This window comes from Chinchilla lanigera, unplaced genomic scaffold (assembly GCF_000276665.1).
Source record: "Chinchilla lanigera isolate Chin_1 unplaced genomic scaffold, ChiLan1.0 scaffold00038, whole genome shotgun sequence".
Classification (NCBI taxonomy): Eukaryota; Metazoa; Chordata; class Mammalia; order Rodentia; family Chinchillidae; genus Chinchilla; species Chinchilla lanigera.
This window is the reverse complement of record NW_004955439.1, coordinates 14,925,569-14,949,493: the sequence shown is the minus strand read 5'-3', so window position 1 is coordinate 14,949,493 and position 23,925 is coordinate 14,925,569. Positions and strand designations below refer to the sequence as shown.

Here is a 23,925-nt window from a genome sequence, read left to right as displayed (position 1 = left end):
AGCTCACCACACCGGCCCGGGAGGGTGAAGAGCGCGCAAGCACCAGTCTGAGAAGGAGCTGCGCCGTGAGAGGGAGCACATTTGAGGCACAGACACAGCTTAGTGGCCCCACACCTGTCCTGCCTAATCCATGCAAAGAAGGTCTGTGTCTCCACCCTGATGACAGCAATCTGAACACTTCAAGAATCTGAAAATTAAGAGACATTCTGCGGCCTCTGGTTTGTGGAGCGGAGCAGAGACCTACTTCTTTATAGGTAAGTTTTTATTTTGTCTGGGAATGTAGAAATATTGTATTTCTGTTGTCATTATAAATTGTATACTTTAAAGATGAAAGAATTTTGCAGAGGTTTTTATTATTGAGTCCTACATAGACTGAACACTTATTCCTTTGGTCATGCCAAGGAAAGAGAGAAAAAAACACTCACTTTATCTGAGTCTATTGTGTGCCATGCAGTGTTCCAGAGGCTTTATGCATGTCTTTTTATGTAATTCCAATGACAGTACTATTTGAAAAGATTGGAGAGAGAAAGTCACACTCTCAATGTGTGGCAGTGGGAGAAACTGAGTCCATACTGTTCAAATTCCAGAGTTTGTCTGTGCTCTTCCTAACTCTTCAAATCCAGAGTCTGTCTGTGTTCTTTCTGACTCACACAGACATTGACTGTGATTTTTAACACACTTATCACCAGCCCTTGCTAAGAACTATGGAAACATCTACAAAGAATCTAATAGGCAATATAACCATCTTTCGAGAAGTAACCATCTCTCCAAGCTGTAAGTAGAGGAAAAAACTGCAGCTTCTACAAATGCAAACCAAACACCAGTGTCCTCATCCTGGAGCTGCATCTGGGCAGCAGAACTGGCCACTGGGTGGCCCATGGACACAGAGGAGCAGGGTAGCCTCGGGTAGGGGGGGAGCAGAGCCAGAGAGGGCTCATAAACAGGCTAAGGAGGCACAAGTGTGAAATGGGTAAGCCTGGAGCCAGCTGCATGGGATGGGCAAATCCATCTGAGGACACAAATCTGTGACCCACTTATGGGTCAGCCCAAAAGAATGCATCACGCTGTATTTCATCAGAAGATGTTCTCTTCACACTGTCTTCCAAGTGAAAGTGATAAATGGGCGGAATCAGTTTCACTCTTGGGGGCGAATGTATTTATGTTTCTCCCTTTATAAGACCACAGCAGAAGCATTTGCTTTAATCTTGCATGATGTCTTTTGAGCCTTCACTTACCTGGAGATCTCTTACCTAATAATATCTTCCTCTAAGATAAACAGAGAAAGAGGAAATGAGCAGAAAAGAGACTGCAGCCAAAATAGAGACCGCAAGCCCATGACCTTGGTCCTGCGTGCATCTCCCAGGGGACACCCTCAGGTGCACCTTCAGATGCACTGACTCCTTTTTGGGCACAGTTCTGATAAATAGGACTGTCTGATTTTCCAGCACAGAGCTTTTAGAAGCAGAAGGTTAGAAGTGGAGAAGCCAGCTGCTGTGGTCAGGCAGAGCAGAAGTAATAGGTACGGTAGACCCTGGGCTGCTGTCAGAGGTTTTCCCAAATACAGTGAGGATGACTCCACGTGGCACCTGTATACAAAGTAAGTAGTCTGAGGTTTTGCAGGCTGCAGCATGGAAGTTGGTTCTTTGCTGCTCGGGAAGAGTAAACATCCAAATAGTGGCCAAGAAAGACTGCCAGGGTGGTTGGACCCTGGGATTTTCCTAGGTGACCTGGAACCACATCATGGGTTAGAGCACCACTTTCACTCAGCAAGGAACCTCGGTTGAAAGTCAATTCGAATAGGCTTCCCTACTCACCAAAATTTGCCATTACTGCTACATAAGCCACACCAAGCCTGCAGGCCATTATCTAGAGCTCAGAGAGAGGATGGTGAGGTAGGTTTCAAAAGCCTTTTTTTATTAATGTATATTAGTAATGCATCCTTGTTACATTCATTTTGGGAGATGGATACATGTATACTGCATATCTTGATCATAGTCAATCCCCATACCCTCTTTTTACCCTCCCCACTCCTGATCCTCAACTCCAACAAGGTGATCTTTTTATTTCTCTCTTTTTATTTGGATCTCTCCTTTGTTTTACTCTTTTATTTGTACTTTGGGTTTCTCATATAAGAGAAATCATATGCTATTTAACTTTTCCATATGTGACTTATTTCACTTAACATTATGGTCTCACGTTCCATCCCTTTTCCTGCAAAGAGGATTTTGTATCAGAGAGGACTGAGTGACTATGCAGTACAGATATGCTTTTTACTTTGTACAAATGCTTTTATCTGAGAGTAGAGGGAGAAGTTGCAGATACGAAGAAAGGCGAGGTGGCAGGTAAAAGAAGAGTTTTTACAGCACAGGAGAAAAGGGGGAGTTAGGGGGCCTGAGCAGAGCTGTGCTGATAGGGGTGGGTGGTGGCCAGGACCATGGTGAGGCCAGCTGGACATGACCCTGGGACGGAGAAATCTCATTGCAGCTACAGACATGCTGCTAGGTAGGGGTCTGCCGTGTCCCTCGGGGAGGCTTCTATGGCAACCTCTGCCTTTTCCTGGCCCCCTTCTCAGTGGGGCTGAAGGTATAAAGAGTCATCCTTCCTGTTTATTCTCCGCCCTGCTCTACCCTACTCTGAACTGCTCTGGGCTTGGAGATCCTGCTTCATGATGAATTGTACTGAGCAGGCCTTCTGGTCCCTTCCCCTGCACCCCCCAGGTGCTGCCTGCCAGGCTGCAGCCCAGGGACCGGGGGATGAGCCCCGAAGGGGTTCACCCCCACTCCAGGCCTGCTGCTCAGCAGTCGCCTTTTGACATCACCGAGAGGTTCTTTGAGGCTGGGCAGCCCAGACAGTTTTCCTGTAGGTGCTGATACCACAACCAGAGCAACACAGCCATTGGTGCAAGGTGGGGACCACCGCAGTATAGTGTAAACTTTGCTCCCTTCCTACCCCAGACCATGTCAGCAGCTGCCTCTGTGACAACAGGTGAAACTGGCCAGTCTCTCTGTCATCGCCATCGCTCCACACCATCTTTTTCATTTCTGTAGCAGCTTTAAAGTCAGCGTGCCCTTTCCTATCAGACAGAACAGAGGTGACGAGTCAGTGTATCTGAGTCACTGAGTGAGGCCATGTTCCCTTGGAGGTCCCAGGCCCTTTATTTGGCTGCCTCCCACCTTAGGGACTGAGATGATGACGTCCTCAGAGGAGGGGCTTTAGACACAACTTATACGTGTGCTCATCCAGTGTCAGAATCATTCACTCAGAGGCCCCAGCACAGAGAGAGTGTATGGCTTTCAGGTTTCTTTCTGGTAGATGAACAGACATTTTGGCAAATCTAAGAATCACCGCCTGGTGCGTATAATTTAAGGAATATGCAAGCGGTCACTTTGGGTCATTTTGTTAGTTCAAGTCTTTCCTGGATCTAAGACACACTGACCTTACTTCATAGTCACCCACACCCAGGGCTGAACCCTGTCTGCAAGTGTCCTCCATACGGCTCACTTCAGGTGGAGGCCAGCGAAGCAGAGGATCTAAAAAGATCAGCTTGCAGCATGCCCTGCTGTCTTGATTTGGCAGAAGAGGTGAAGAGGCCTCTGTCAGTCTCTTTCTGAGCTAACCTGTCATTCTGGCCTAATCCATCATGGAATCGTGAAAAGTCAGCCTGAGGACAGCCTGTCCCACCGGAACTTGGATGATCTCATCAGCTCTGGGTCTCCAGTGGCTCCACTTCCCTGAATCTAGGCGAGTCTTGAGGCCAGCCATGCAGCATCCTTTCGACCACTTCCTGACTCTGACTTGAGGGGAGGCACGTGTCCCTCTTCTGGGAACTGATGGGGAAGAGGCTACAGTGCAAGAGCACTGGGGTGCGAGGGGGACCTGGGGCACCACACACTGCTACTCTCCCTAGTTGTGGGCACCAGCAACGTGGCCATAGTCACAATTAGTCCCTGCTCATTGTGCAGCCAACTGGCGTCCTTATTAAACACGAAAAGCGTGAAGACATAACTATAAGCTCCATTTTTTTCTTATCTTCATACCTCCCTCAAAAGCACCATTATGACTTACTTAGTAAATATGTTCCCAGGGTGTGTTCAGGGCATGTTATCATTTGTTATCATTTTTATCTTTATTTATACATCTTGGTAAGAACATAGCAGTGTTTAGGATGTGATGGTTAGAGAAGTTTAAATTCAAGACCTCAAAGGACATTTTCCTGTGGAGAAGGACATTCTTTGATTAGAATGCATTAAGGACACAATGATTTGTTTAACCTTGAGTTGACGATCCTCCTGTCTCAGCCTCTTGAGTGGTGGGATTATAGGCGTGTCTTGGATTACATGTGGAAAAGGATAATCCTTTGATAATCCTTGCCAAATCGTTTGGTATCTGCCCATTAGTACTAGTTACGCCCTAGGTTCTCACTCAATAAAAGGAGACTAAAATTGGTATCCGAGGCGGCAGTCTGAGAGGCTGTAAGCCCCCGGATCCCAGACTTTTGCCTCTCTTGTTTTTCTTGTCTCTCTTTCTTTGCCTTATCATCTGTGGGCACCTCGTTCACGGAACCTGACACACTGAATAGTACATTTTCCCAAAGAGTTGTGGTTTGAAGTTCAGTCTGAAGCTCCCTGTTCTCCTGTTTCAGTCATAAGGAGAGCAAAGCCTGGTTGAATGCAATCCATGTTCAGGACAGTAGCTGTAACACACTGGACCCAGCATAGATGCTAGCTGTGGTCTCTATTTCCTCAGTGTCCTTCTTGCTTCCTGGAGGGCAGCCTTCATCAAACACATCCTGAGTTTATTTCAGAAGCAGGGTGAACCGGAGCAATTAGACATTTGGTTTCATGTCTGTCCTTAGTCCTCAACTCAGCAGGCTCTTCTGTAGGCACTCTTCTTCCTTGCCTCTGTGAATAATCCCACATGGCTGATTCTTGTCTGTTTCTGTTCCTGATTTCTGCTTCCCAGGTGTCCTGCTTCCCATTAACCAGCCCACATCCTGGAGCTCGGTTAGAACCCTCTGTGCATCACCGTCTTTTCCATAATAATCATAATAAATACCAGGCTGCTACTGCACACCAATGCTGTGTGCCTCTGACCCACAAGTCCATTATTTACAAATCTCCAATCCATATTCTGGCCATGTGGAGATAGACATCCAGTGATTAATCTGAAAAAATTAATTCATGGCTGATATGAATCTGAAACTATGTCAAGAATGCCTTCAAACCAGGCATGGTGGGTGCACGCCTATAATCCCAGCACTTGGGAGGTAGAGGAAGGAGGATTGCCATGAGTTCGAGGCCAGCCTGAACTACACAGTGAGACCCTGTGTCAAAAAACAAAAAACGAAACAAAAACTGCCCTCAAATCATCAGGTCCACAGACTTGGACTTCCTCCCATTTTGCATATGTTAAGCAAAACTCATCTTCTTCTCTTTAGACCGGAAAGTTGAGGCTGTATTGGGTTCCTTGTGCCGTCAGATGTTTGTACCTTGACTTTCTGTAAGGAAAACTTTTCTCCCGTGTAGAAATAAGTCAAAACTTAGAGATAAGTGTCCAGTCCTGATTTCCCTGTTTCAGTCCAGATGGGGAATATGGCATTGGTTTTGACTCTCCCTTGTCTTGCTTCTGACCATTTTTTCAAAATGTTGCCCAAACATCACTTCCTCTTCGAGTTTATCCTGGAAAAGCATGAACTTCGAGGTCAAACAACACAGTTTTGAGCCCTGGCTGTCGAAAGTATTAAGCAAGCAGACTTGAGAAGTGGCTTTGTCTCCCGGTGTCTGTTTTCTTGTCCATGATCTAATGATGGCTGTGACAGTGCCAATGCCATCAAGGCCTGGGGGACAATTAATGAAAAGCAAGTGGGCTCCAGCTGAGGCCTTGGCACAGGAGTGCCACAAGAGGTGCCTGCTTACTGTGTCCTCCTTGCCTGTCCCAGGGACCTGCTCCCTGACCCCACAGTGTGGAATCCATGCCTTTACACTGTCACCCAAGCTCCAGCCTTTTGTCCCATCTTCCTCTGCTCTCCTGGGCTCTCATTTGGTCCGCTTCGGTGCCTGCTGCCCCCTGCGCCTTGCCCATACTCTGTCCTTGGCACTTCCCCACGCCTTCCTCCCTGCGCTGTCTGATTCCTCCCAGCTCAGCTCCAACCCTTCCCTTCTCACAGGGCTGCTGCAGGGCCTCAGGGAAACCTCTCACCTGTGAGCACTTGACATTCTCTAGGCCAGTGGTGGCAAACGTATGGTAGATGTGCGGCAGCAGCCCCAGCAGTCAAGCATTGGATCCAGTTGTTTTTTTTATAAACTAAAACCTCAGTATTCAAGTTTAATTGCAGTGTTGGTACTCTGCAGTAAGTAAGTAGGTTTTGGGTTGCAGTTTGGGCGTTCAGTCCCTAAAAGGTTCATCACCACTGCTCTAGGTTTTTTCAAGTTGATCGCAGATCCCCTCTACTCATCGCATGTCCTTGGTGAAGTCCTGCATCCGTGCCCCGACTCTCCTGCTGCGTTTATTCCTTAAAGACATTGGTGAGACATACTTGGCAGTGTCTCAGAGGTGTGTAATGCATACACTATTAGGCACACAGAAGGCAGAGGAGCTGATGCTGTCACACAGTGGAGGATGGTCTTCAGTTCAAGGCAGAGTGACAGATTTCAAACTTCCCAGAGCTATACCCTAACCCTAACCCTAACCCTAACCCTAACCCTAACCCTAACCCTAACCCTAACCCTAACTTGAAGTCTTCGTGAATTCCAAAATGTGAATGTCAGCACAGCTTGTAATTCTTTCTATAAGATGGATTTTTGCTCCTAATGGGGGAGTTTGCTAACATAGTTTGTTGAAGCCCTGATTGTCATATGGAGGAAAAGGCATAGGTCCAAGCCCTGCAGCACACTCAGACCACCACAGGGCTTGGCACTCTTTCTTTCCAGGTTGCTGGTGTCCAGCAGTGGCACTGTTTAGACAGCTAGTCCTGTTGCAGCTGCCAACTTTCTTGAGAGGGTATGCACTTGTTTTATTAAACAAATGAAGTAAGCTGTTATTTTGCTTTATATTTAGTGCTCTTTATTATTTCCAGAGTTCTGAGTGTCTGGTGAGGAGTAGAAAACTTGGTCAGCTGCCTTGGTTCACGGTGGTGACACACTGGCTCTCTCATGGCTGTGGCTGACTGGTCAGCAGAGCAGCTCTTGCGGAAGTTGGCTGGGGGCGAAGTTGTCCCAAACCTGGACACAGCTGGGTGACCCTCGTACATGGGCAGCTGAGGCAGTGGCTGTCATCTCAGGCAAGAACACACAGGGTATCACAGAGGCTGAGGAGCCCCAGCCTGGCCTCATCCCCAGAGGCACAAATCAGAGGCCCAACGCTTAGGCTGGGAGACAGCGGTTCACACTCCCCTCCAGGACAGAGGGAGAAAGCCACTCTTGGGCTTCTCCCCACCTACCGGCAGCTCTGGGTAGGAGCCTTGTTTCCAAGGAGGGAAGTGAGACGGGACCTCACAATCCTGTCCCCTCAGTTCTCTGTATCTTCCTGGAAGTGCTTTGAACAATAAGCCACATGTTTTGCTTAACATTCTCTTGGGTCCTTAGCAAGCTCGGATCTGCTCTTATTTCCCCAGGCAGGCCATTTCTAGGTCTAGCAATCTACTAGCATCTCATTCATGCTGAAGGAGGCTGTGAAAGGGGAAGGTGAGGAGAAGAACTTGATCAAAAAGGAGCTGAAGAATATAGAAGTGCATACCCCTAAATACCCTGGAGAGCTGTTGCTTCCTCTGTAGGTGTCTGGGTCTTGAGTGGGCAGTTCTAGTTCTTCTGCTCCCTGCAAAGAGCAGAGACTTGTGCTGGAAGAAGGAGAAGGACTGAAGCAGGAAGAAGGTGTTTCCAGCTCTCTTCTCCACCCAGGGACAGCTGGGGCTCCTGTTACGTGAAAGAGGACTAGGGCACCCAGAGCCCAAGGAAACTGCAGGCCCAGCAGAACTCAGAAAGGAGAGGCTTTTGTTTGGAAGGAGAGACAGGGACATCTACTGCAGGCCCCCGTGGCCACCAAGTCTGCAGAATATTACATCAGTGAAAGGATTTGGGAGAACAGTGATGGGCCCAGGCAGAGTCCAGTGGGAAGCAACAGAAATGCTGGGGAGTGAGCGGGGTTTGGACAGGTGAAGGTCCCTCTGCAGCTGGCTAGTTCCCACAGCAGCTGGCACAGGCTGTCTGTGCTGCTGCAGCTGATTGTGGGCTGGGCCAGCAGGGCCAAGCAGGGCTGGGACACGAGCCCTGGGCTATGGAGACACATAAAGAGCTGGGTGGAGAAAGCACCAGGCAGGTGCCCCAAGGGACTCGGTGTAGAGCAGCCCAGGTATGAACACTGTCACTATTCCATGGTCCCTCCCCAACTGCTTATACCTAAGGGTGAGTTTCTGTGAATCCTCACCCATTACCTTCTTCCATCTGTCTAATGACAGGGTGTGCTCAGCCTTCACCTGCTGTCTCACAGCAGCCAGGTGCCTAGAGAGATAGGGACCTACACCTGTGATCCTGCCACACAGCACTACAGGGGACGTTCGTGGGGTATGGATGTCCTCTAGCTCCATCTCATTGCCTCGCCTGTACTTTCTGCCCTTTTCCTCATAAGGCACTGAGGACTACTTTCCTGGGGGAGCTGCATCCTGAGAGGAGTCCATGTCCCTCTTGTGGTTGCACAGTTTGGGGTGGGGTGGGGGCCAGGCCCAGAACTGCTCCTGCCCCTCAGGCACCCCAAACATTTCCATAGCCCCCCACTCAGCTCACAGCGACACTCAGTCCCCAGAGTATTTGTTTCAGTACCAGCTGTGTGTGTTTGTGTGTGTGTGTTCGTACTGGGGATTGAACCCAGGGCCTTTGCACTGAGCTACATCTCCAGCCCCTTCTCCCTTTTCATTTTTACTTTTGAGACAGGGTCTCACTAAGTTAGTAACTTGCCCAGTGTGATATGTTGGCAATTGGCGGGCAACTTGTAAGACCCAGCTGAACTGAATCAGCATGGTGCTGGGTGTGGGAGGCCCACCCGAGGATTGTTGCCAACAACATAAAAAGGAGAACTGGAGCGGAAGAAGTGGGGGCTGTTGGTTCTGAACAAGCTTGTCAGGCTGGCTTTCCTCATATGAACTCAGCTGTTCTCATCAGTGGAGGAGCTTGGGCCTTATCCTCACTGAGAATGGCTGCAGTTCACTTTGGGGGAGTTCTGATTCTTACTTTGAGCATCAGCTCTGGTGGGGAAAATGGTGCACTATTCAATCTCTTGAGAAGCTTGTTGCGCTGGTTTTCTTGATATGGACTCGGCTGTTCTCACCGTCAGAAGAGCTTGGGACCTCGTTGTCACTGAGGGTGGCTGTGGTACTTTTCGGGGTTCTTACTTTGAGTGCCACTTTGTGGCTCCAGTACAGATTCCTCAGCCTATTGGCACAAATCCTTTATCCCTCTGGCACAGATTTTCTAGGCTCCACCACTAACTTTTGGGCCTTCCCAGTGTCGATCCTTGATATAAACTTGCATGAGACATTGTTGTGGGCTCTAGGCCTCCAGCTGGACTTGTGGGGGCCATCGTTATGGGCTCTAGGTCTTCAGCAGGACTCATGCAGGACGTTGCCATGGGATCCAGGCCCTCAGCTGGATTCTTTTGACCTTAACTGTGTGGACAGATTTCTTGTACTTTTCTGTACTTGACTCTTTGGGTGGCTACTATAAAATAATCCTATATATTATGTGTACTGTATTAAACTCTTTCCCTTGCAGACCGTGACCACAGCACCCAGGTTGAGTCCAGGCAGAGTCCAGTGGAAGCAACAGAAATGCTGGGAAGCGACCTGTGATCTCAAACTTGTGATCTTCCTGCCTTAGTTTCCCAGAGTGCTAGGATTGTAGGTATGCACCATCAGCCCTGGTTCTCTTCTTTGAGAAGCTACAATGTGGGTTCTCCCTCTGCACCCACTGTACCACTGGTTTGTTTTTGATTCCAAGAGTCATATGATTATTTTTCATTTTTTTAATAACATTTGGGATATATACGGTTAACTATGTGCATTTGGGCATACAGGCGTTGCTTTTAAATAGGAAGTGGTAATTCAGCAACTTTCTCTTAGCAGTTCTAGTGTCTCACTGCTCTGAAACATTGCCAATTGCATCTTGTTGAGAGTGGTCCTCACAGTGGTGATGTGGGGGATCCGAAAACCACCTAGGGGCGTGTAGTTCGGCAATCCACTGGGAATCAGCGCATTTCCTGAGGTGAGCATGCCCAAGTCCTCCCCACAGCCCACTAGCTTTTCTTTCGAGCTTTCTGAAATTCTTGGATCCTTCAGCCTACAACAGGGATGTTGAATGGGAATGGCTCCTCTGGGATTCAACAGAGTGCCCCTGCTCACATGGCATACCCAGAGCCTTCCATTTTCCTAAGCCCACCTACCTTGTGGCTTTAGGAGAGGACCTTGTTTTCCAGAAACCCATTGCCCTTCTAAGGGCACAGTGAATGCTTTTATTTTCATTGCCTCATGCTAGAGCAAGGGCAATGGATTAGGCATCACACAGGGAGCAGCTAGCTGTGTGATCTCAGGCTGTACTGCAGAAAAATGCAATTTGTTTTCTTTTACAGTGCTGGGGGTGGAACCCAGGGCTTCGTTCATGCTAGGCAAGTGCTTTACCACTTAGCTACACCCCCAGCCCTGGAAATGCAATTTTTTTATTTGACCAAGTACACAAGGTGAAGAGTAAGCCAATCAGTGTTTTGGGAGCAGTGGGTGACAGTGGAGTGGTGGGGAGCCTTAGCACCCTGAGGCTGGGTGGGCAGGCGCTCTTCTGGGAGTTATTTCAGAGAGTCGATGCATTGGAGAACTTTGTAAGAGTCAGTGTAACCCAGGCAAGGCCCTGGTAAGTGCTGCAGATGCCATGAATACTATGAAGTCAAGGCTGATGGCCATAGAAGAGTGATGGCCTTATGCTAGTGAGTCCGAGTCAGTCATTGCCAGTGCCCAAACAGTAGCAGGAAACACACCGCTGAGACCAGCATGGTGACCACGAGGCATAGTGAAGTTAGAGCTATGCTTAAGGTGTCTGCAGGTAAAGAAGAACGTGTAAAAGTGAGCCTGCAAACTAGCAAAAGGAACAAAACCCCACAAAACAACCAAACCAAGCCAAAAAATATATATAAACCAGTAAACAAATCACTGGAAAAAACCTTCTGGCTTCTTCTGAACTACCCTCATTGAAAAGCAGAAGGAAGCTGGCCTAGGGTTTCAGCTCCACTGATGTTTATAAAGAAGTACACAAACCAGTGCACCCGCAATTCAAATAATTTAGAATGTGCCTTTATTGAATCATTTTAATAAGAGAAATTCTGATCTTGATAAGTTTTAAGATAAGTATACAATTTAAGATCTTTTGGGAATTTTACAGCACTTTACTAGGACCTGATGGGAAGGAGTGAATCAGATGGTGGGTAAGAGAGGGATGATGGGAAGTAGATGGGCTGCGACCTTCCCATCTATGAAATGGGTACACCATCTACCTTAAAGAGTTTTCATGAGGTTACAGAGATAGTAGATGTAAATTAGTGATATTAGTGCTCAAATATGACTCAAACTTAATTTACAGCATACACATATGCACATACATGTGCATACACATCAATATCCATGAGTGTAAAACTACACATAAGCACACACACATAGATGTCCATATATATACACTTGCATGTGCAAACACCCACACATACACAAATATGCACTCACACATGTATGTGTTCTTTTTTGTCTTGCTTGACCATCTCTTTTTATGAAAGAAAGCACAAACTTAAAATCTGATTTAATTTAATAAATGTTAAGCTTGATACTAAATGTTTTCAAATTGAAATTTCAGCACAGTTTCTTTACTGATAACGTTCTAGTGAATATGCCTGATGTCTTCCCTGCCTTGCACTTTCTTGGGTAGGTCAGTGCTTGATCAGAGGCAAGCAGTGGGCACTGGCTTCTTTCAGCCCTTCTGCCTTGGCAGTAGCCTCCTCTCAGTCTTGGAAACCCCCTTCCCCTCGCCTAACATCTCTGTCCCACCAAGCCCTTTGACAGCTCAGGACCTGCCTGTAGTTGGCCTCTGTGAAGGTTTATCCTTAGCTAACTGCATTTCCGCAGACCATGTTAGTGGTCTTCTTCTCTGTTCTGGAATGAATTAATCCATTGGGTATTACTTTCTGAGACACTTGCCTTTGCACACTGTACCTAATAATAGTGCCTGTAAAAAGCTACGTTACTATACTGCAACAAAAATTTAAATTAACTGTATGTACTACGTTAAAAATGTTACCCTAGAATTAAGTTTTTCCTGACATAACCTTTCTTTTCCTGTGTTTAAATAGTCTTTTTGGAAATGTTAAAATTGAAAGGCAGAAGCCAAATTATCACTATGTTCACATCTCATTACGGGAAATCTTAGTGCTTTGTGTTTCATTTTATATGACTTCAAATCTTAAATGCAGGACTCATGTTCTGCTCAAGTTCAGAACTCAAGCTCAGCTTCTCATTAGGTGCCTTCTAAAAAAGGCAGAAAAGTCATTCAAAGACACATCTTTTAACAAATTTAATTTATAAATCCAAGTATGACCACAATGAAAAAAGAACCATCTGGAAATTAGTAAGCTTGTATAAGTCTTGGTTGTGCAGTTTCTGAGTGATTTGAGTTAGCTGGTACAGGAGCTAGCATGCTGCCTGGAGGTTAGTCACTGTCTGCCTTGGTGACACCCCCTGGGTTAAACAGTAAAAGTGCTGGAGAGAGACTATAAGCTGCTGGGTCCATCTGTGTGTGGCTGTGATGTCCTATTGCTCTTGGCATGGAGACTGGCCCCCAAGAGCTGCTGTGCATATCTCTGAATGAAAAAACAAGGGTCTCCCATAGATGTGCATTACCCAAAGTGTTTTACAAAAAATACTTTTTTTTATATGGGGTCCCTCAGCTTCTTTCACCAATTGATGCTATTAGTACATGACTAGGCATTCTGGTCCTGCTCACTGTATGTGTTGGTTTGGGGTTTTTGCAAGGGGAACAATACAGAACACATATTTTATAAGATTATTTTATAATAGTCACCCAAAGAATCATATACAAAGAATGCAGGAAATCTGTCCACATACTAAAGACCAAAGAATCCAGATGAGGGCCTGGATCCTACAGTAATGAACTGTGTGAGTCCAGCTGAAGACCTAGAGCCCATAACAATGCCTCCCATGAAACTAGCTGGAGTCCTAGAGCCCATGACAGGTCTCATGCAGGTCTGTTTCATGGATCTGTGCTGGGAAGGCCCAAAGGTCAGTGGTGGAAGCTAGAAAGTCTGTGCCAGCATGATGAATGATCTATGCTAGAAGGCTGAGGGATCTGCATTGGAGCCAGGAAGCAGCACTCAAAGAACCACAGCTCCCCTGAAAAGTACCAGAGCCATCCTCAGCAAGAGTGAGGTCCCAAGCTCCTCTGATTATCAGGTTAATAATATCCATTAGTTATTGCGGGCTGATCAGGTCCACAGTCTCCCGAACGAGTGTATGGCGAAGGCTAAATAAAAAGAGGTGAATAGAATGATTTCAGGATGCCTGGAGTATCAAAGCCCTTTCACAGAATTTGAGATTCTCTCAGGGCTAAGACCAAGACCTTTTCTGGGTTGCCCATGTTTATTTAGTTGTCAGAAGAAGGGAGGGGATTACTCAAGAAGGGTGGAATCACTCAAGGACTTCTCCAAGTAAGTTAATCCACCCAGGAGTGAGATGCCTGAGGCTACAGTCTTTATCTAGTTGAGATGGATCCAGGTGTCCCTGGCTGTGATCTTGTCTTATCCTTTGAGGCTTTCTAGCTTCATCCCCCATTACAGGCCTCAGTAGGGGTCAGTGACTCACAGAGGTTCACTTACTATGAGTCCACCACCCATTTCCAAGACAAGGAGCTGGTCTTAGACAGACTCATATGAAAAGCCCAGTGGATAATTTAAGTCCTGCTTAGGGTTGCTTTGTAATGGTCTCCATTATCTAATGATGAGAAAAGCCGAGTTGCCATCAGGAAAGCCAACATAACAGGCTTCTCCAGGAGACTGAGCAGTGCACTGTCTTCCCCTCTGGAGCCAGGAAGCGATGCTCAAGGTGAGGACCAGAGCTTCCCCAAGGTGAACCAAAGTCATTCTCAGTGGCAACAAGGTCCAGAGCTCCTCGGATGATGAGAACAGTGGAGTTCATCAGGAAAACCGGCATGCGAGAGAACCAACAGCTCCTTACAGCTTCTAACAGCACCCAATAGTTTTTACCAGCTCCTAACAGCCTCACTACTTCTTCTCCAGTTGTGTCTCTTATGCATCTGGCAATAATCCTCAGGTGGGCCTCCCACACTTAGCACCACACTGGTTCAGTTTAGCTGGGTGCTATAAGTTGACCACCGGTTGTCAATCCACCACACCATACACGCTTGCAAGACTCAAAATGTTCTGTAGCAAATAGACCTGGGAGACAATGAGTTATACCAGCAGGACCCCAAAAGCCACTGACAAATGAGCTCCACTATGACAGTCAAGGAGAAGCAGATAGTGGCATTTTCCAAAATTATGTAACCACAGGCCCTCTTTCTGCCTTCATCCCTCCCTCTTATTGTCCTATGCAGACCATCTCTGGGAACTCACTTGTAATCATCTAGTCCTTTGAGTTTCCTATGACATCAGTTCCCAAACATAATCACAGAGATTGTGCTTATGCAGAGCACTGACCTGTCAAAACGTATCTCAAGATCTATAGATCTTACCCAACCTCTGACATCACTAATAACCCCAAAGACATAGCAAGTACTCAGAACAGGAAACATGCCTTTCTTAGAAGGCCCAGCATGTCAGAGATAGCTTTACTAAAAATGTGTGTGGCTGCAGGTGGATAGGAAGCCCTGTGGACAAGCTGTGAGAACATTGCTCTCAAGGCTCCCAGTTTGCACCCTTCACTTGTTGCGTCACCCGGAGAGAAGATACCCATATGACTGCCTCTCATCTCCTGGGGACCATGTCCAATAGTCTATGAAATCCAGGTCTGCATGCAGGAAGCAGTCTAGGCACGTGGAAGTATTCTGCTGAGAAGCACTTTTTGTTCAACGGGGATCCCCAGCTTTCTTGTACTAGTTGGTGCAATTAGTACTTAGCAAAGCGGCCTGGTCCTGCTCATGGTTCCTGCATGTGCATCTTGGGAGAGAGGCTTGCAGGCCACAGCTAACCCTCTGCTCTGCAGTGTTCTCTGTCTAGTGGTCTTGATGGAGGTCTGGGCCACCCCACATCATACAAGACCCCTGTTCCCAGTTCTGAGGCAGCTGCTGCCATCCTTGTTAAATCATCCAAACATGCTTCCTATTGTGCCCAAATCTGTTCATATCATCTCCACGCACTGGGCACCTCCCTACTTTTTGTGGAAGAGGCAGAAGAAGCCAAGACTCTCTTACAAACAATAACCTTGGAAGCAGTGATAATCTCCTTTCCACTTGACCCTTCAATTTATTTTAAAGAGAATTTAAAAAAACAATGAAAATGATACAGAATTTCAAAACAAGATGGTAGGAATCAACAATGGTTGTTATGTTGCATATTGTTATCTTCAAAGTAGTTGCTCAGATTACCAGATATGGACATGCAAAATTGATCAAACAATTAAGCATTAAGTGTTCCTTTCAATAAACCAATAGAAATTAGTAGTACAGTTATCTTAGTTAATATATATCTGTCCCTTCCTTCTTTTCTCCTTCACTTTTTAGGATAAGCCACTCCTTTGAGCTCACATGTGGTCAGGGTTGCTACATGTCCACTGCTTCCAAAGTCATGTCCTCCATGGCCCAACTCAGAATTACTGTGAAACCTTAACTGGGGTGCCAGGACTGTCACTTACCTCGTTCAGAGAGCCTGGTAGTTTTAATAATATAGTCTAAAAATGAAATGTACATTAATTTTAATAAGATGCATTTAGAGAGCACTGTGTGAGTTCCTACTGCTGCCATGAGGATAGCAGCTTACACAGCACAAATGTGCTATCTTATAGTTCTATAGGCCAGAGGTCTGACAGAGGTGTCACCAGATTAAAAATCAAAGTGATGGCACCATTGATCTTTCTGGGTTTCTGAAGGAGGATGTTTCCCTGCTTCATCAGCTGTGGGCAGGACCCAGTTCTTGCAGCTGTAGGACTGAGATCCCCATTTTCATGTCAGCTGTTAGCTGAGGGCCTTTCCTCTCAGGCTGTGGCTCCCCTTCTACTATTGGCTCCTGCAGCAGGAGATCGAATTTCACTCAGGCTTTGGGGTCCCTTCTTCCACCTCTGGGGTGAAGGATGCACCACTTCTAAGGACTCTTGTGATTACACCAGGCCATCTGGGCACCCCAGGATAATCTTTTTAAAATTTTATTTTAAAGAGAAAAAAAGCAATAAAAACAGTGACACAAAATTTCAAAACATGATAATAGGAGACTAAGAATGGTTAATATAGTACATATTTTTATCTTCAAAGTAGTTGCTCAGATTACAAGATACAAGAATGAAAAGTTAAACAATAGAAACACAAACTGCTTTTTAATGAACTAACAGAAAATAATAATATAATTATCTTAGCTATCTAATGTATATATAATTTTATATATATATATATAATATATATATATATATATATATATTTCTTCCTTCTTTTCTCATTTACCCATCCCAGTGGTTTTTTCCTTTTGAGAAATTTCCCCTTTTACCATATCTATTGTACGTTTTGGATCTTATTTACTCTTTCACTTTCTTATACTTGGGAGACAAAAATTCAAAGTTTTTACTTTAAAATCAGGAACAAGACAAGGATGTCCACTGTCACCACTCCTATTCAACATAATTCTGGAAACATTAGCCAGAGCAGTTAGACAAGAGAGATATATAAAAGAAATAAGGATAGGAAAAGAAGAAGTGAAATTATCATTATTTGCAGATGACATGATACTCTACATAGAAGACCTCAAAAACTCCTCCTAAGTACTTCTAGAATTAATCAACAAATTCAGTAGCATGGATGGATACAAAGTTAACACTGAAAAATCAGTAGCATTCCTAAACACAAACAAAAAACACACTGAGAGAGAAATAAGGAAACCATACCTTTCACAATAGCGTCCAAAAAATTGAAATACTTAGGAATCAATCTAACAAAAGAGGTAAAAGAACTTTACAGTGAAAACTACAGTCCTCTGAAAAAGGAGATTGAAAATGATCTCAGAAAATGGAAAGATATTCCTTGCTCATGTATTGGAAGAAACAACATTGTGAAAATGACCATACTCCCAAAATTGTTGTACAGATTCAACACAATCCCAATTAAAATACCATTGATATACCTCACAGATCTAGAGAAAACATTCTTAAAATTCGTCTGGAAGCAGAAGAGACCCAGAATAGCAAAAGCAATCCTGGGCAACAAAGACAAGTCAAGTGGCATCACAACCCCTGGCTTGAAATTATACTAAAAAGCTACTATGATAAAATCAACATGGTATTGACAAAAAAACAGACCTGAGAATCAATGGAACAGATTGGAAAATGCAACCACAACCAGAAACATACTCAGCTAGCTTATCTTTGACAAAGGGACTAAATAAGTTCACTGGAAGAAAGATAACCTCTTTAATAAATGGTGCTGGAAAAACTGGCTTTCCACATGCTAAAGACAAAACTAGACCCATGTCTATCACCATGCACCAAACTCAAGTCACAATGGATCAAAGATCTAAATATTAAAACAGAAACACTAAATTTACTGGAAGAGAAAGTGGGTAAAATTCTTGAAGGCATAAGGGTAGGCAGAGTTCATAAACAAAAACCAAATTGCATGAGGATTACTTCAAAGACTCAACAACTGGGTTCTCATCTCACTGAAAAGTTTTTACACACCAAAAGAAATCACCAACAGGGTAAAAAGAAAAAGCACAAACTGGGAAAAATTTTAGCTAGTATTTTATTGAGTATTTTATGTTCATGAGGGAGGGTACCTATGTTCATTAGGGAGATTGGCCTGTAGTTGTCTGTTTTGGCTGGGTCTTTCCCTGGTTTTGGTATCAGGGTAATACTTGCCTCTGGGAATGAGTTAGGGAGGATTGCTTCTCTTTCAATTTCATTAAAGAGTTTGAGAAGCATTGGCATTAAATCTTGTCTGAATTTCTTGTAGAATACAGATATAAATCCATTGGGATCTGGTCTTTTTTTTGTTGGTAAGTTTTTAATTATATTTTCAATTTCATTAACTGATATTGGGCTATTCAGAGTTTTTATATCTTCTTAATTCAGGTTTGGTAATTCATACATTTCTAGGAATCTGTCCATTTCTTCTGTGTTTTGCATCCTATGTGAATAAAGATTTTTAAATTAGATATTGATGATATTCTGAGTTTCCACAGAATCTGTGGTGATTTTACCCTTTTCATTCCTCATTGCATGACTTTCAGTTTTTTCTTTCCTTTATTTTGGACAAAGTTGGCTAGGGGTTTATCAATTTTATTTATTTTTTCAAAGAACCGACTCTTAATTTCATTAATTCTTTGTATTGTTTTCTTAGTCTCAATTGCATTAATTTCTGCTCTGATCTTTGTAATTTCATTCCTTGTATGGACTTTGGGCTTGACTTGCTCTTCTATTTCTAGAAGCTTAAGGTGAAGCATTAGGTTGTTTATTTGTGCTTATTCTGTTTTCCTGATGTGAGGATGCACCACTATACACTTCCCTCTTCAGACTGCTTTCATCATGTCCCACAGGTTCTGGTATATTGTATTTTCATTTTCATTTGATTGTAGATGTTGTTTAATTTCTTCTTTCATTTCATCTGTGATGTATTGGTTGTTCAAGAGGGTGTTATTTAATTTCTATGTGTTTGTGGAATTTTTTGCTGTTTCTTTTGCCATTAATTTCCAATTTCATTGCAGTATGGTCAGATAATATGCATGGGATCATTTCAATTCCTTTGCATTTACTTAAGCATGTTCTATGAACTAATATATGGTCTATTTTAAAGAATGTCCCATGTGCCACTGAGTAGCATGTGTATTCTGATATTGTTGGGTGAAACACTCTGTAAATGTTTACTAAGTTCATTTGTTCCAAAGTTTGGTTCAGTTCTAATATTTCATTGTTGATTTTTTATTTAGTTGATCTATCTCTTTGTGATAATGGGGTATTAAGGTCCCCCATTACAATTATGTTAGTGCTTATTTGATTTTTCATGTCTATTAATATGTCTTATATAGCTGGGTGCTCCCATATTCAGTCCATATATATTTATGATTGTTATCTCTTCCTCTTGAAGTTTTCCCCTAACAAGCATGCAGTGACCTACTTTATCTCATTTGATCATTCTTGGTTTGACATTCACATTGTCTGTGATAATCTTAACCTAATCACACCAGCAAAGCCCCTTTTGCTGTCTAAGGTGATGCATTCATAGGTCCCAGTGACTAGGACAAGGACATCATTAGAGCTATAATTTTGGGGAGATAGACCCTGTCCTGGGTCAGGTGCATCAGCATTGAGCATCTCTTCTTAAGTCTAAAGGTCATAGGTGAAGGAGTAGAGAAATGCCTGGATGAAAACAAAGCTAGATAGTTGTCTAGTTGGATGGATGACTGTGCCCACAAGGTATTTAATTCTGTGCTGACTTTTTGCCCATTGATTCTGTCACCCAGTCTATTGTGCTTTCGGCTTCTCAACGTCTTCAGACCTGATGAATTTGGCTCCCCGCGTTTGTCTCCATCACTGACAGAAATGATCAGCAGCATGGTGGGAGTCTGAGACCAGCATGACATCAAGAAGGTCTATTTCAGGCTGCCCCTGAACTGGTGCCATGTGGGCAGTCATCCAAATGAGCAAACCATCCCCTGTACAACTAACAAACCATCTCATTGACCTGGCACCAAGATTATAGCTCATTATCCCATTACTTATAAATTTCAGGTTGAGTCATAGATTTGCAATATCTGCCACACTTCCTTATCTGTAGTCTGGAGATCATGACAAACATGGCTTGGGTATCTGTCTGACCAAGGATCATTGGTAAACCCATGCTAACTCCAGAGCTCCTGGGTTCCCTGCCAAGCTCCTGTGAGTCTTTCTTGATGAACATCGGCACCCTGCTGGGATGGATAATAACTATTGCCCCTTGGTCAGAAGCAGTCATCTCTGTTTCTGCGAGCAAGCTGTAACACTTCTTCCTCGTCTCTGTCCTCCTGGAGTCCACAGGCATCACTCATGGAACTGGGCCATCTGGGTTCAAAATTCTATGAATGCTCTTGAAAGGTTTTTGCAGAGTAGAGAGAAGCAAAGTAGGAGTTGTGAAATTCTACTTTCTCTTGAATGTTTAATAAAACTTCATCAATGAGACACAGCCTTGTGGCAAATGAAATATTTAAGGATATTTTAGATTATGAGTGCCACATAATCTAAATTGCAATGCATATTGTGGCCTCATGAAATCCTGGTGGGCTGGAAAGTTTAAAGTAAAGTGAGAGGTGGACTCTCAGGTGAGGGTGACAGTGAATCATTGAACCAAAAACAGTGACATCTTATTCAAGGCAGCTCTATGCTAGACAAGAAGACTTTAAATTGCAAAGCCAAATTACATTTTAAGAACCAGTTGGGCATCTGTGTTTTATATCTGACTTAATGACATCAAAGTAAGAGTTGGTGGTAAGAAAATACGTGTGAGAAAGAAAGTGAAAGTTCTCGAAGCAAGATGGGGTGAGACAACTGGAGTAGGTGACCTGACTACTATTGAATCATTGCTTCACCAAGAAATGGACCAAAGACTTACCCCCTTTCCCTACATCTTTCACCCACCACTGGTGGATACCAGTATATTTTGCTCTCGGTTCATTAAAGAAGTACAGAAATATCCATTTAAAAACTTCTCAATAACTTTATCATCCAAATTGTAATTCTTATAACAGGAAATCCACATTTATTTTTCCAAAGAGGTGGTAAGTCCTGCTCAAGACTGAGGCAATGGAGCAACATGTCCAGTACTCTATGTATTGTGGTGACACAGACGTCAGTTTATCACCAATACAATTTCCTTTCAACAAGGAACCCTGTTCTTCTGTGGTGAAGGTGGTAGTTTGAATCATTTCACGCTGAATCATTTCCAGCTCCTGTGGGAGCCTGACACATACTTAATCTCAACAGCAGTTTGTTATCAAGAGCACTGATTCTCAACCTCAGCAGGATTCAAGTCATCATTACGCAGAATTCTACATGGTTTTACCCAACAGGTTCATAACATTATCTAAAGAGATATGGAATTAGAAAAAATTAACTTACATTAAAATATATACTATTTTCTGAAATCAAATTTAACAGAGTTCAACATATGTTTACAAAATGTATTGTGAGGATAGGAGTGGGAACAAACGTGTGCCTCTAGGTCAATATATGCCAGGTAAGCCCATGCTTACAACACTGCAACACCAGGTAAGAGAGCAGTTCACTCTTGGCGAGGTCATCAGGGAAGGCTCGGTAGCCCATCACTGTCAGCAGGGCAGATAGAAAGGGCCCAGGCTGGGGTGGCTTTGCTGGTAGAGATGGGGGAAGTGTGGCTTCGGTCGTGGCCTCCTCAGAAGGCAGTCCCTTATTTTCCTTTAATTCACTCTTACTCCTGACTGGAATGACAGAATGAGTACTGTAGGTGTTCAAGTACATATTTTTTTCATTTTTCTTGGGTGAAATATGTAGAAGTGAGTTTGTGGTTTCTGTGGTAAGTACATGTCTCACTTTATAAGGAACTAACACAGTTTTCTCAAAGGGGCAGTGTGTTTCCTCATTCCCACCACCAAAACGGAGAGCTAAGCTTGCTTTACATCTTTATTTACATTTCTTGCCTACCTTTCCAATTTTAGCCACTCTTGGGTATGAAATGATATCTCATATCCACTTTAATTTGCATTTCCCTAATACCTAATGATGTTGACCATCTTTTTTGGTGTGTTTTACCTATATATTTTCTTTGATGAACTATCTTAGATTTTTTTCTGTTTCTTGAGATATTTATCATTTAGATATTAAGAATTCTATGCATATTTCGATGCAGCCTACTAGCATCTATTTGAGTTTATAAATATTATTTTCCAATTCTATGATTTGGTTTTTTCCTGTTTCCTCAAGTGTCTTTCAAAAAGCAGAAATTTTTAATTTTGATCAAGCATAATTTATCATTATTTAACAATTCTTTCTTTTTTTACAATTTATAGAAGAATAGAATAGAATTCTTCATCCCTGTGATTACACAGATTTTCTCCTATGTTTTCTTTTAGATATATTGTGTTTGGCTTTTGCATTTAGAGCTATAATCTATTTAAGTTAATTTTTACATATGGTGTGAGGCACGGGGAAAGGAACAGTTCTTTTTATATGAAAATCCTGCTGTTCCAGCACCACTTTTTGAAAAGAGTGTCCCTCCTGCCCTGAATCACCCTGCACCTCATTAAAAACAATTGGCCCCTAGCATGTGGGTCTGTCCCTGAGCTCCATCCCACCAGCATATGTGTCCACCCTGCCCTTCACCTGCCCCCCATCGCCACGCCATGGAAATTTAGCTTCCCTTCCATGTCCAGAGGTCAGGCTGTGTGAAGCCTCTGATTCCAGGAATATATAACTCTGCATAAATTTCACTTATATGAATTTACTTCTTTACATAATTTATGTACTTCTTTACGTAATTTGGGCTTGTTGGTAAACACAATTACATTCCTGGAATCAGATGAATCCTTTGAGACTTTCTTATAAGTTTCTGCTCTGCTCAGAGCACGTTCAGGGTAGAACTGTGTCAGCCCACACTCTGACGTGCACCTTCTGAGACTTAGAAGGATCCCTACTCACGCTGCAGGGTGGGAGCTGCCACAGCCTGGGGAGCTGGGACCTCTGCCCACTCCTTTCTGGAGTTCTTCCTCCAGCCTGGACTCACTTCCTCTTGTGGAAAAGCTTCTGCTGTTTTCATAACTTCTTGCATGTGGCTCCTTCCTCGCCTTAGCTCAGAGAGGCTGCACTCTCTTTAGGGTCCCCCAGCCCTCTCTGCAGTGTGTTGGGGACTGAAGAGCTCATCATCTCTCACATCACTCGTGCTCCAGGCCTGAGATGCCTATCGCCTGAGGCCTAAAGGCTGACATTGCACCTTGACTGGCATTACGCAGTAGGTGCAGTGGAGCCCCACTGGCCCACAGTGCCTGAATGCTGTGTGCTTGTAGTTGTGCTTCGATGCCATGTTTAATCTGATAATCTCACTGATGTGAATGCCTCCTCTGTGCTCTGCTTCTGCGTGCTCTAAAACACTCAGCCTGCCACCTGCAGGCACCTGCAAAGTGCTGAGGACACTCCATACTCCCTCCAGTCATGCCCAAGGCAGTGACCAAAAGGCAGCAAAGACTCCATCTCCAGTGAGTGACTCTAGGTATCCTTGAAGAAATGGGGTTGGTAAACACAAGATGAGAACCAGCATCTATGAGAAATGTGTTCAGAATGTCACTCGGGGTGAGCCTGTGCTATGCTGACTTCCTCCCTGAGTGTGGGTACAGCACTGGTAGGGCACAGTGTGGTGGTATTGCAGCTCCCCACCTGCCCTTGAGGCTGTGCTTCCGCTCTCACTCCCTCTAACCTCATCAGGCCCCCACAGCAACAGTGAGACCTAGTGAGTGGTTGGAAAGCAGCTTAACACAGTGGTCATGAGTTACAGGTGATGGGTCTTACTGGATGGAGGGGGCAAGCAGAAAGATAAACAGCAAAAACAGAAGAGCGAGTCAGAATAACAAAGAGATCTTCCTTGATCCTATATGACTTTGTCGGGAATTCTTTTTCTTTCTTTCTTTCTTTCTTTCTTTCTTTCTTTCTTTCTTTCTTTCTTTCTTTCTTTCTTTCTT

At 44.1% G+C, this 23,925-nt stretch overlaps 1 protein-coding gene across 1 annotated transcript in view; it reads left to right on the top strand.

Annotated features, from left to right (window-relative positions):
* Positions 1–23,925, top strand: part of Ccr6 (chemokine (C-C motif) receptor 6) — a 27,970-nt gene continuing 4,045 nt past the window's right edge. Inside the window, exons 1-3 of the mRNA XM_005390643.2 lie at positions 1–254; positions 9,762–9,890; positions 10,109–10,250. The gene's annotated coding sequence lies outside the window, so the exon portion shown is untranslated. The remainder of the gene's footprint in view (positions 255–9,761; positions 9,891–10,108; positions 10,251–23,925) is intronic.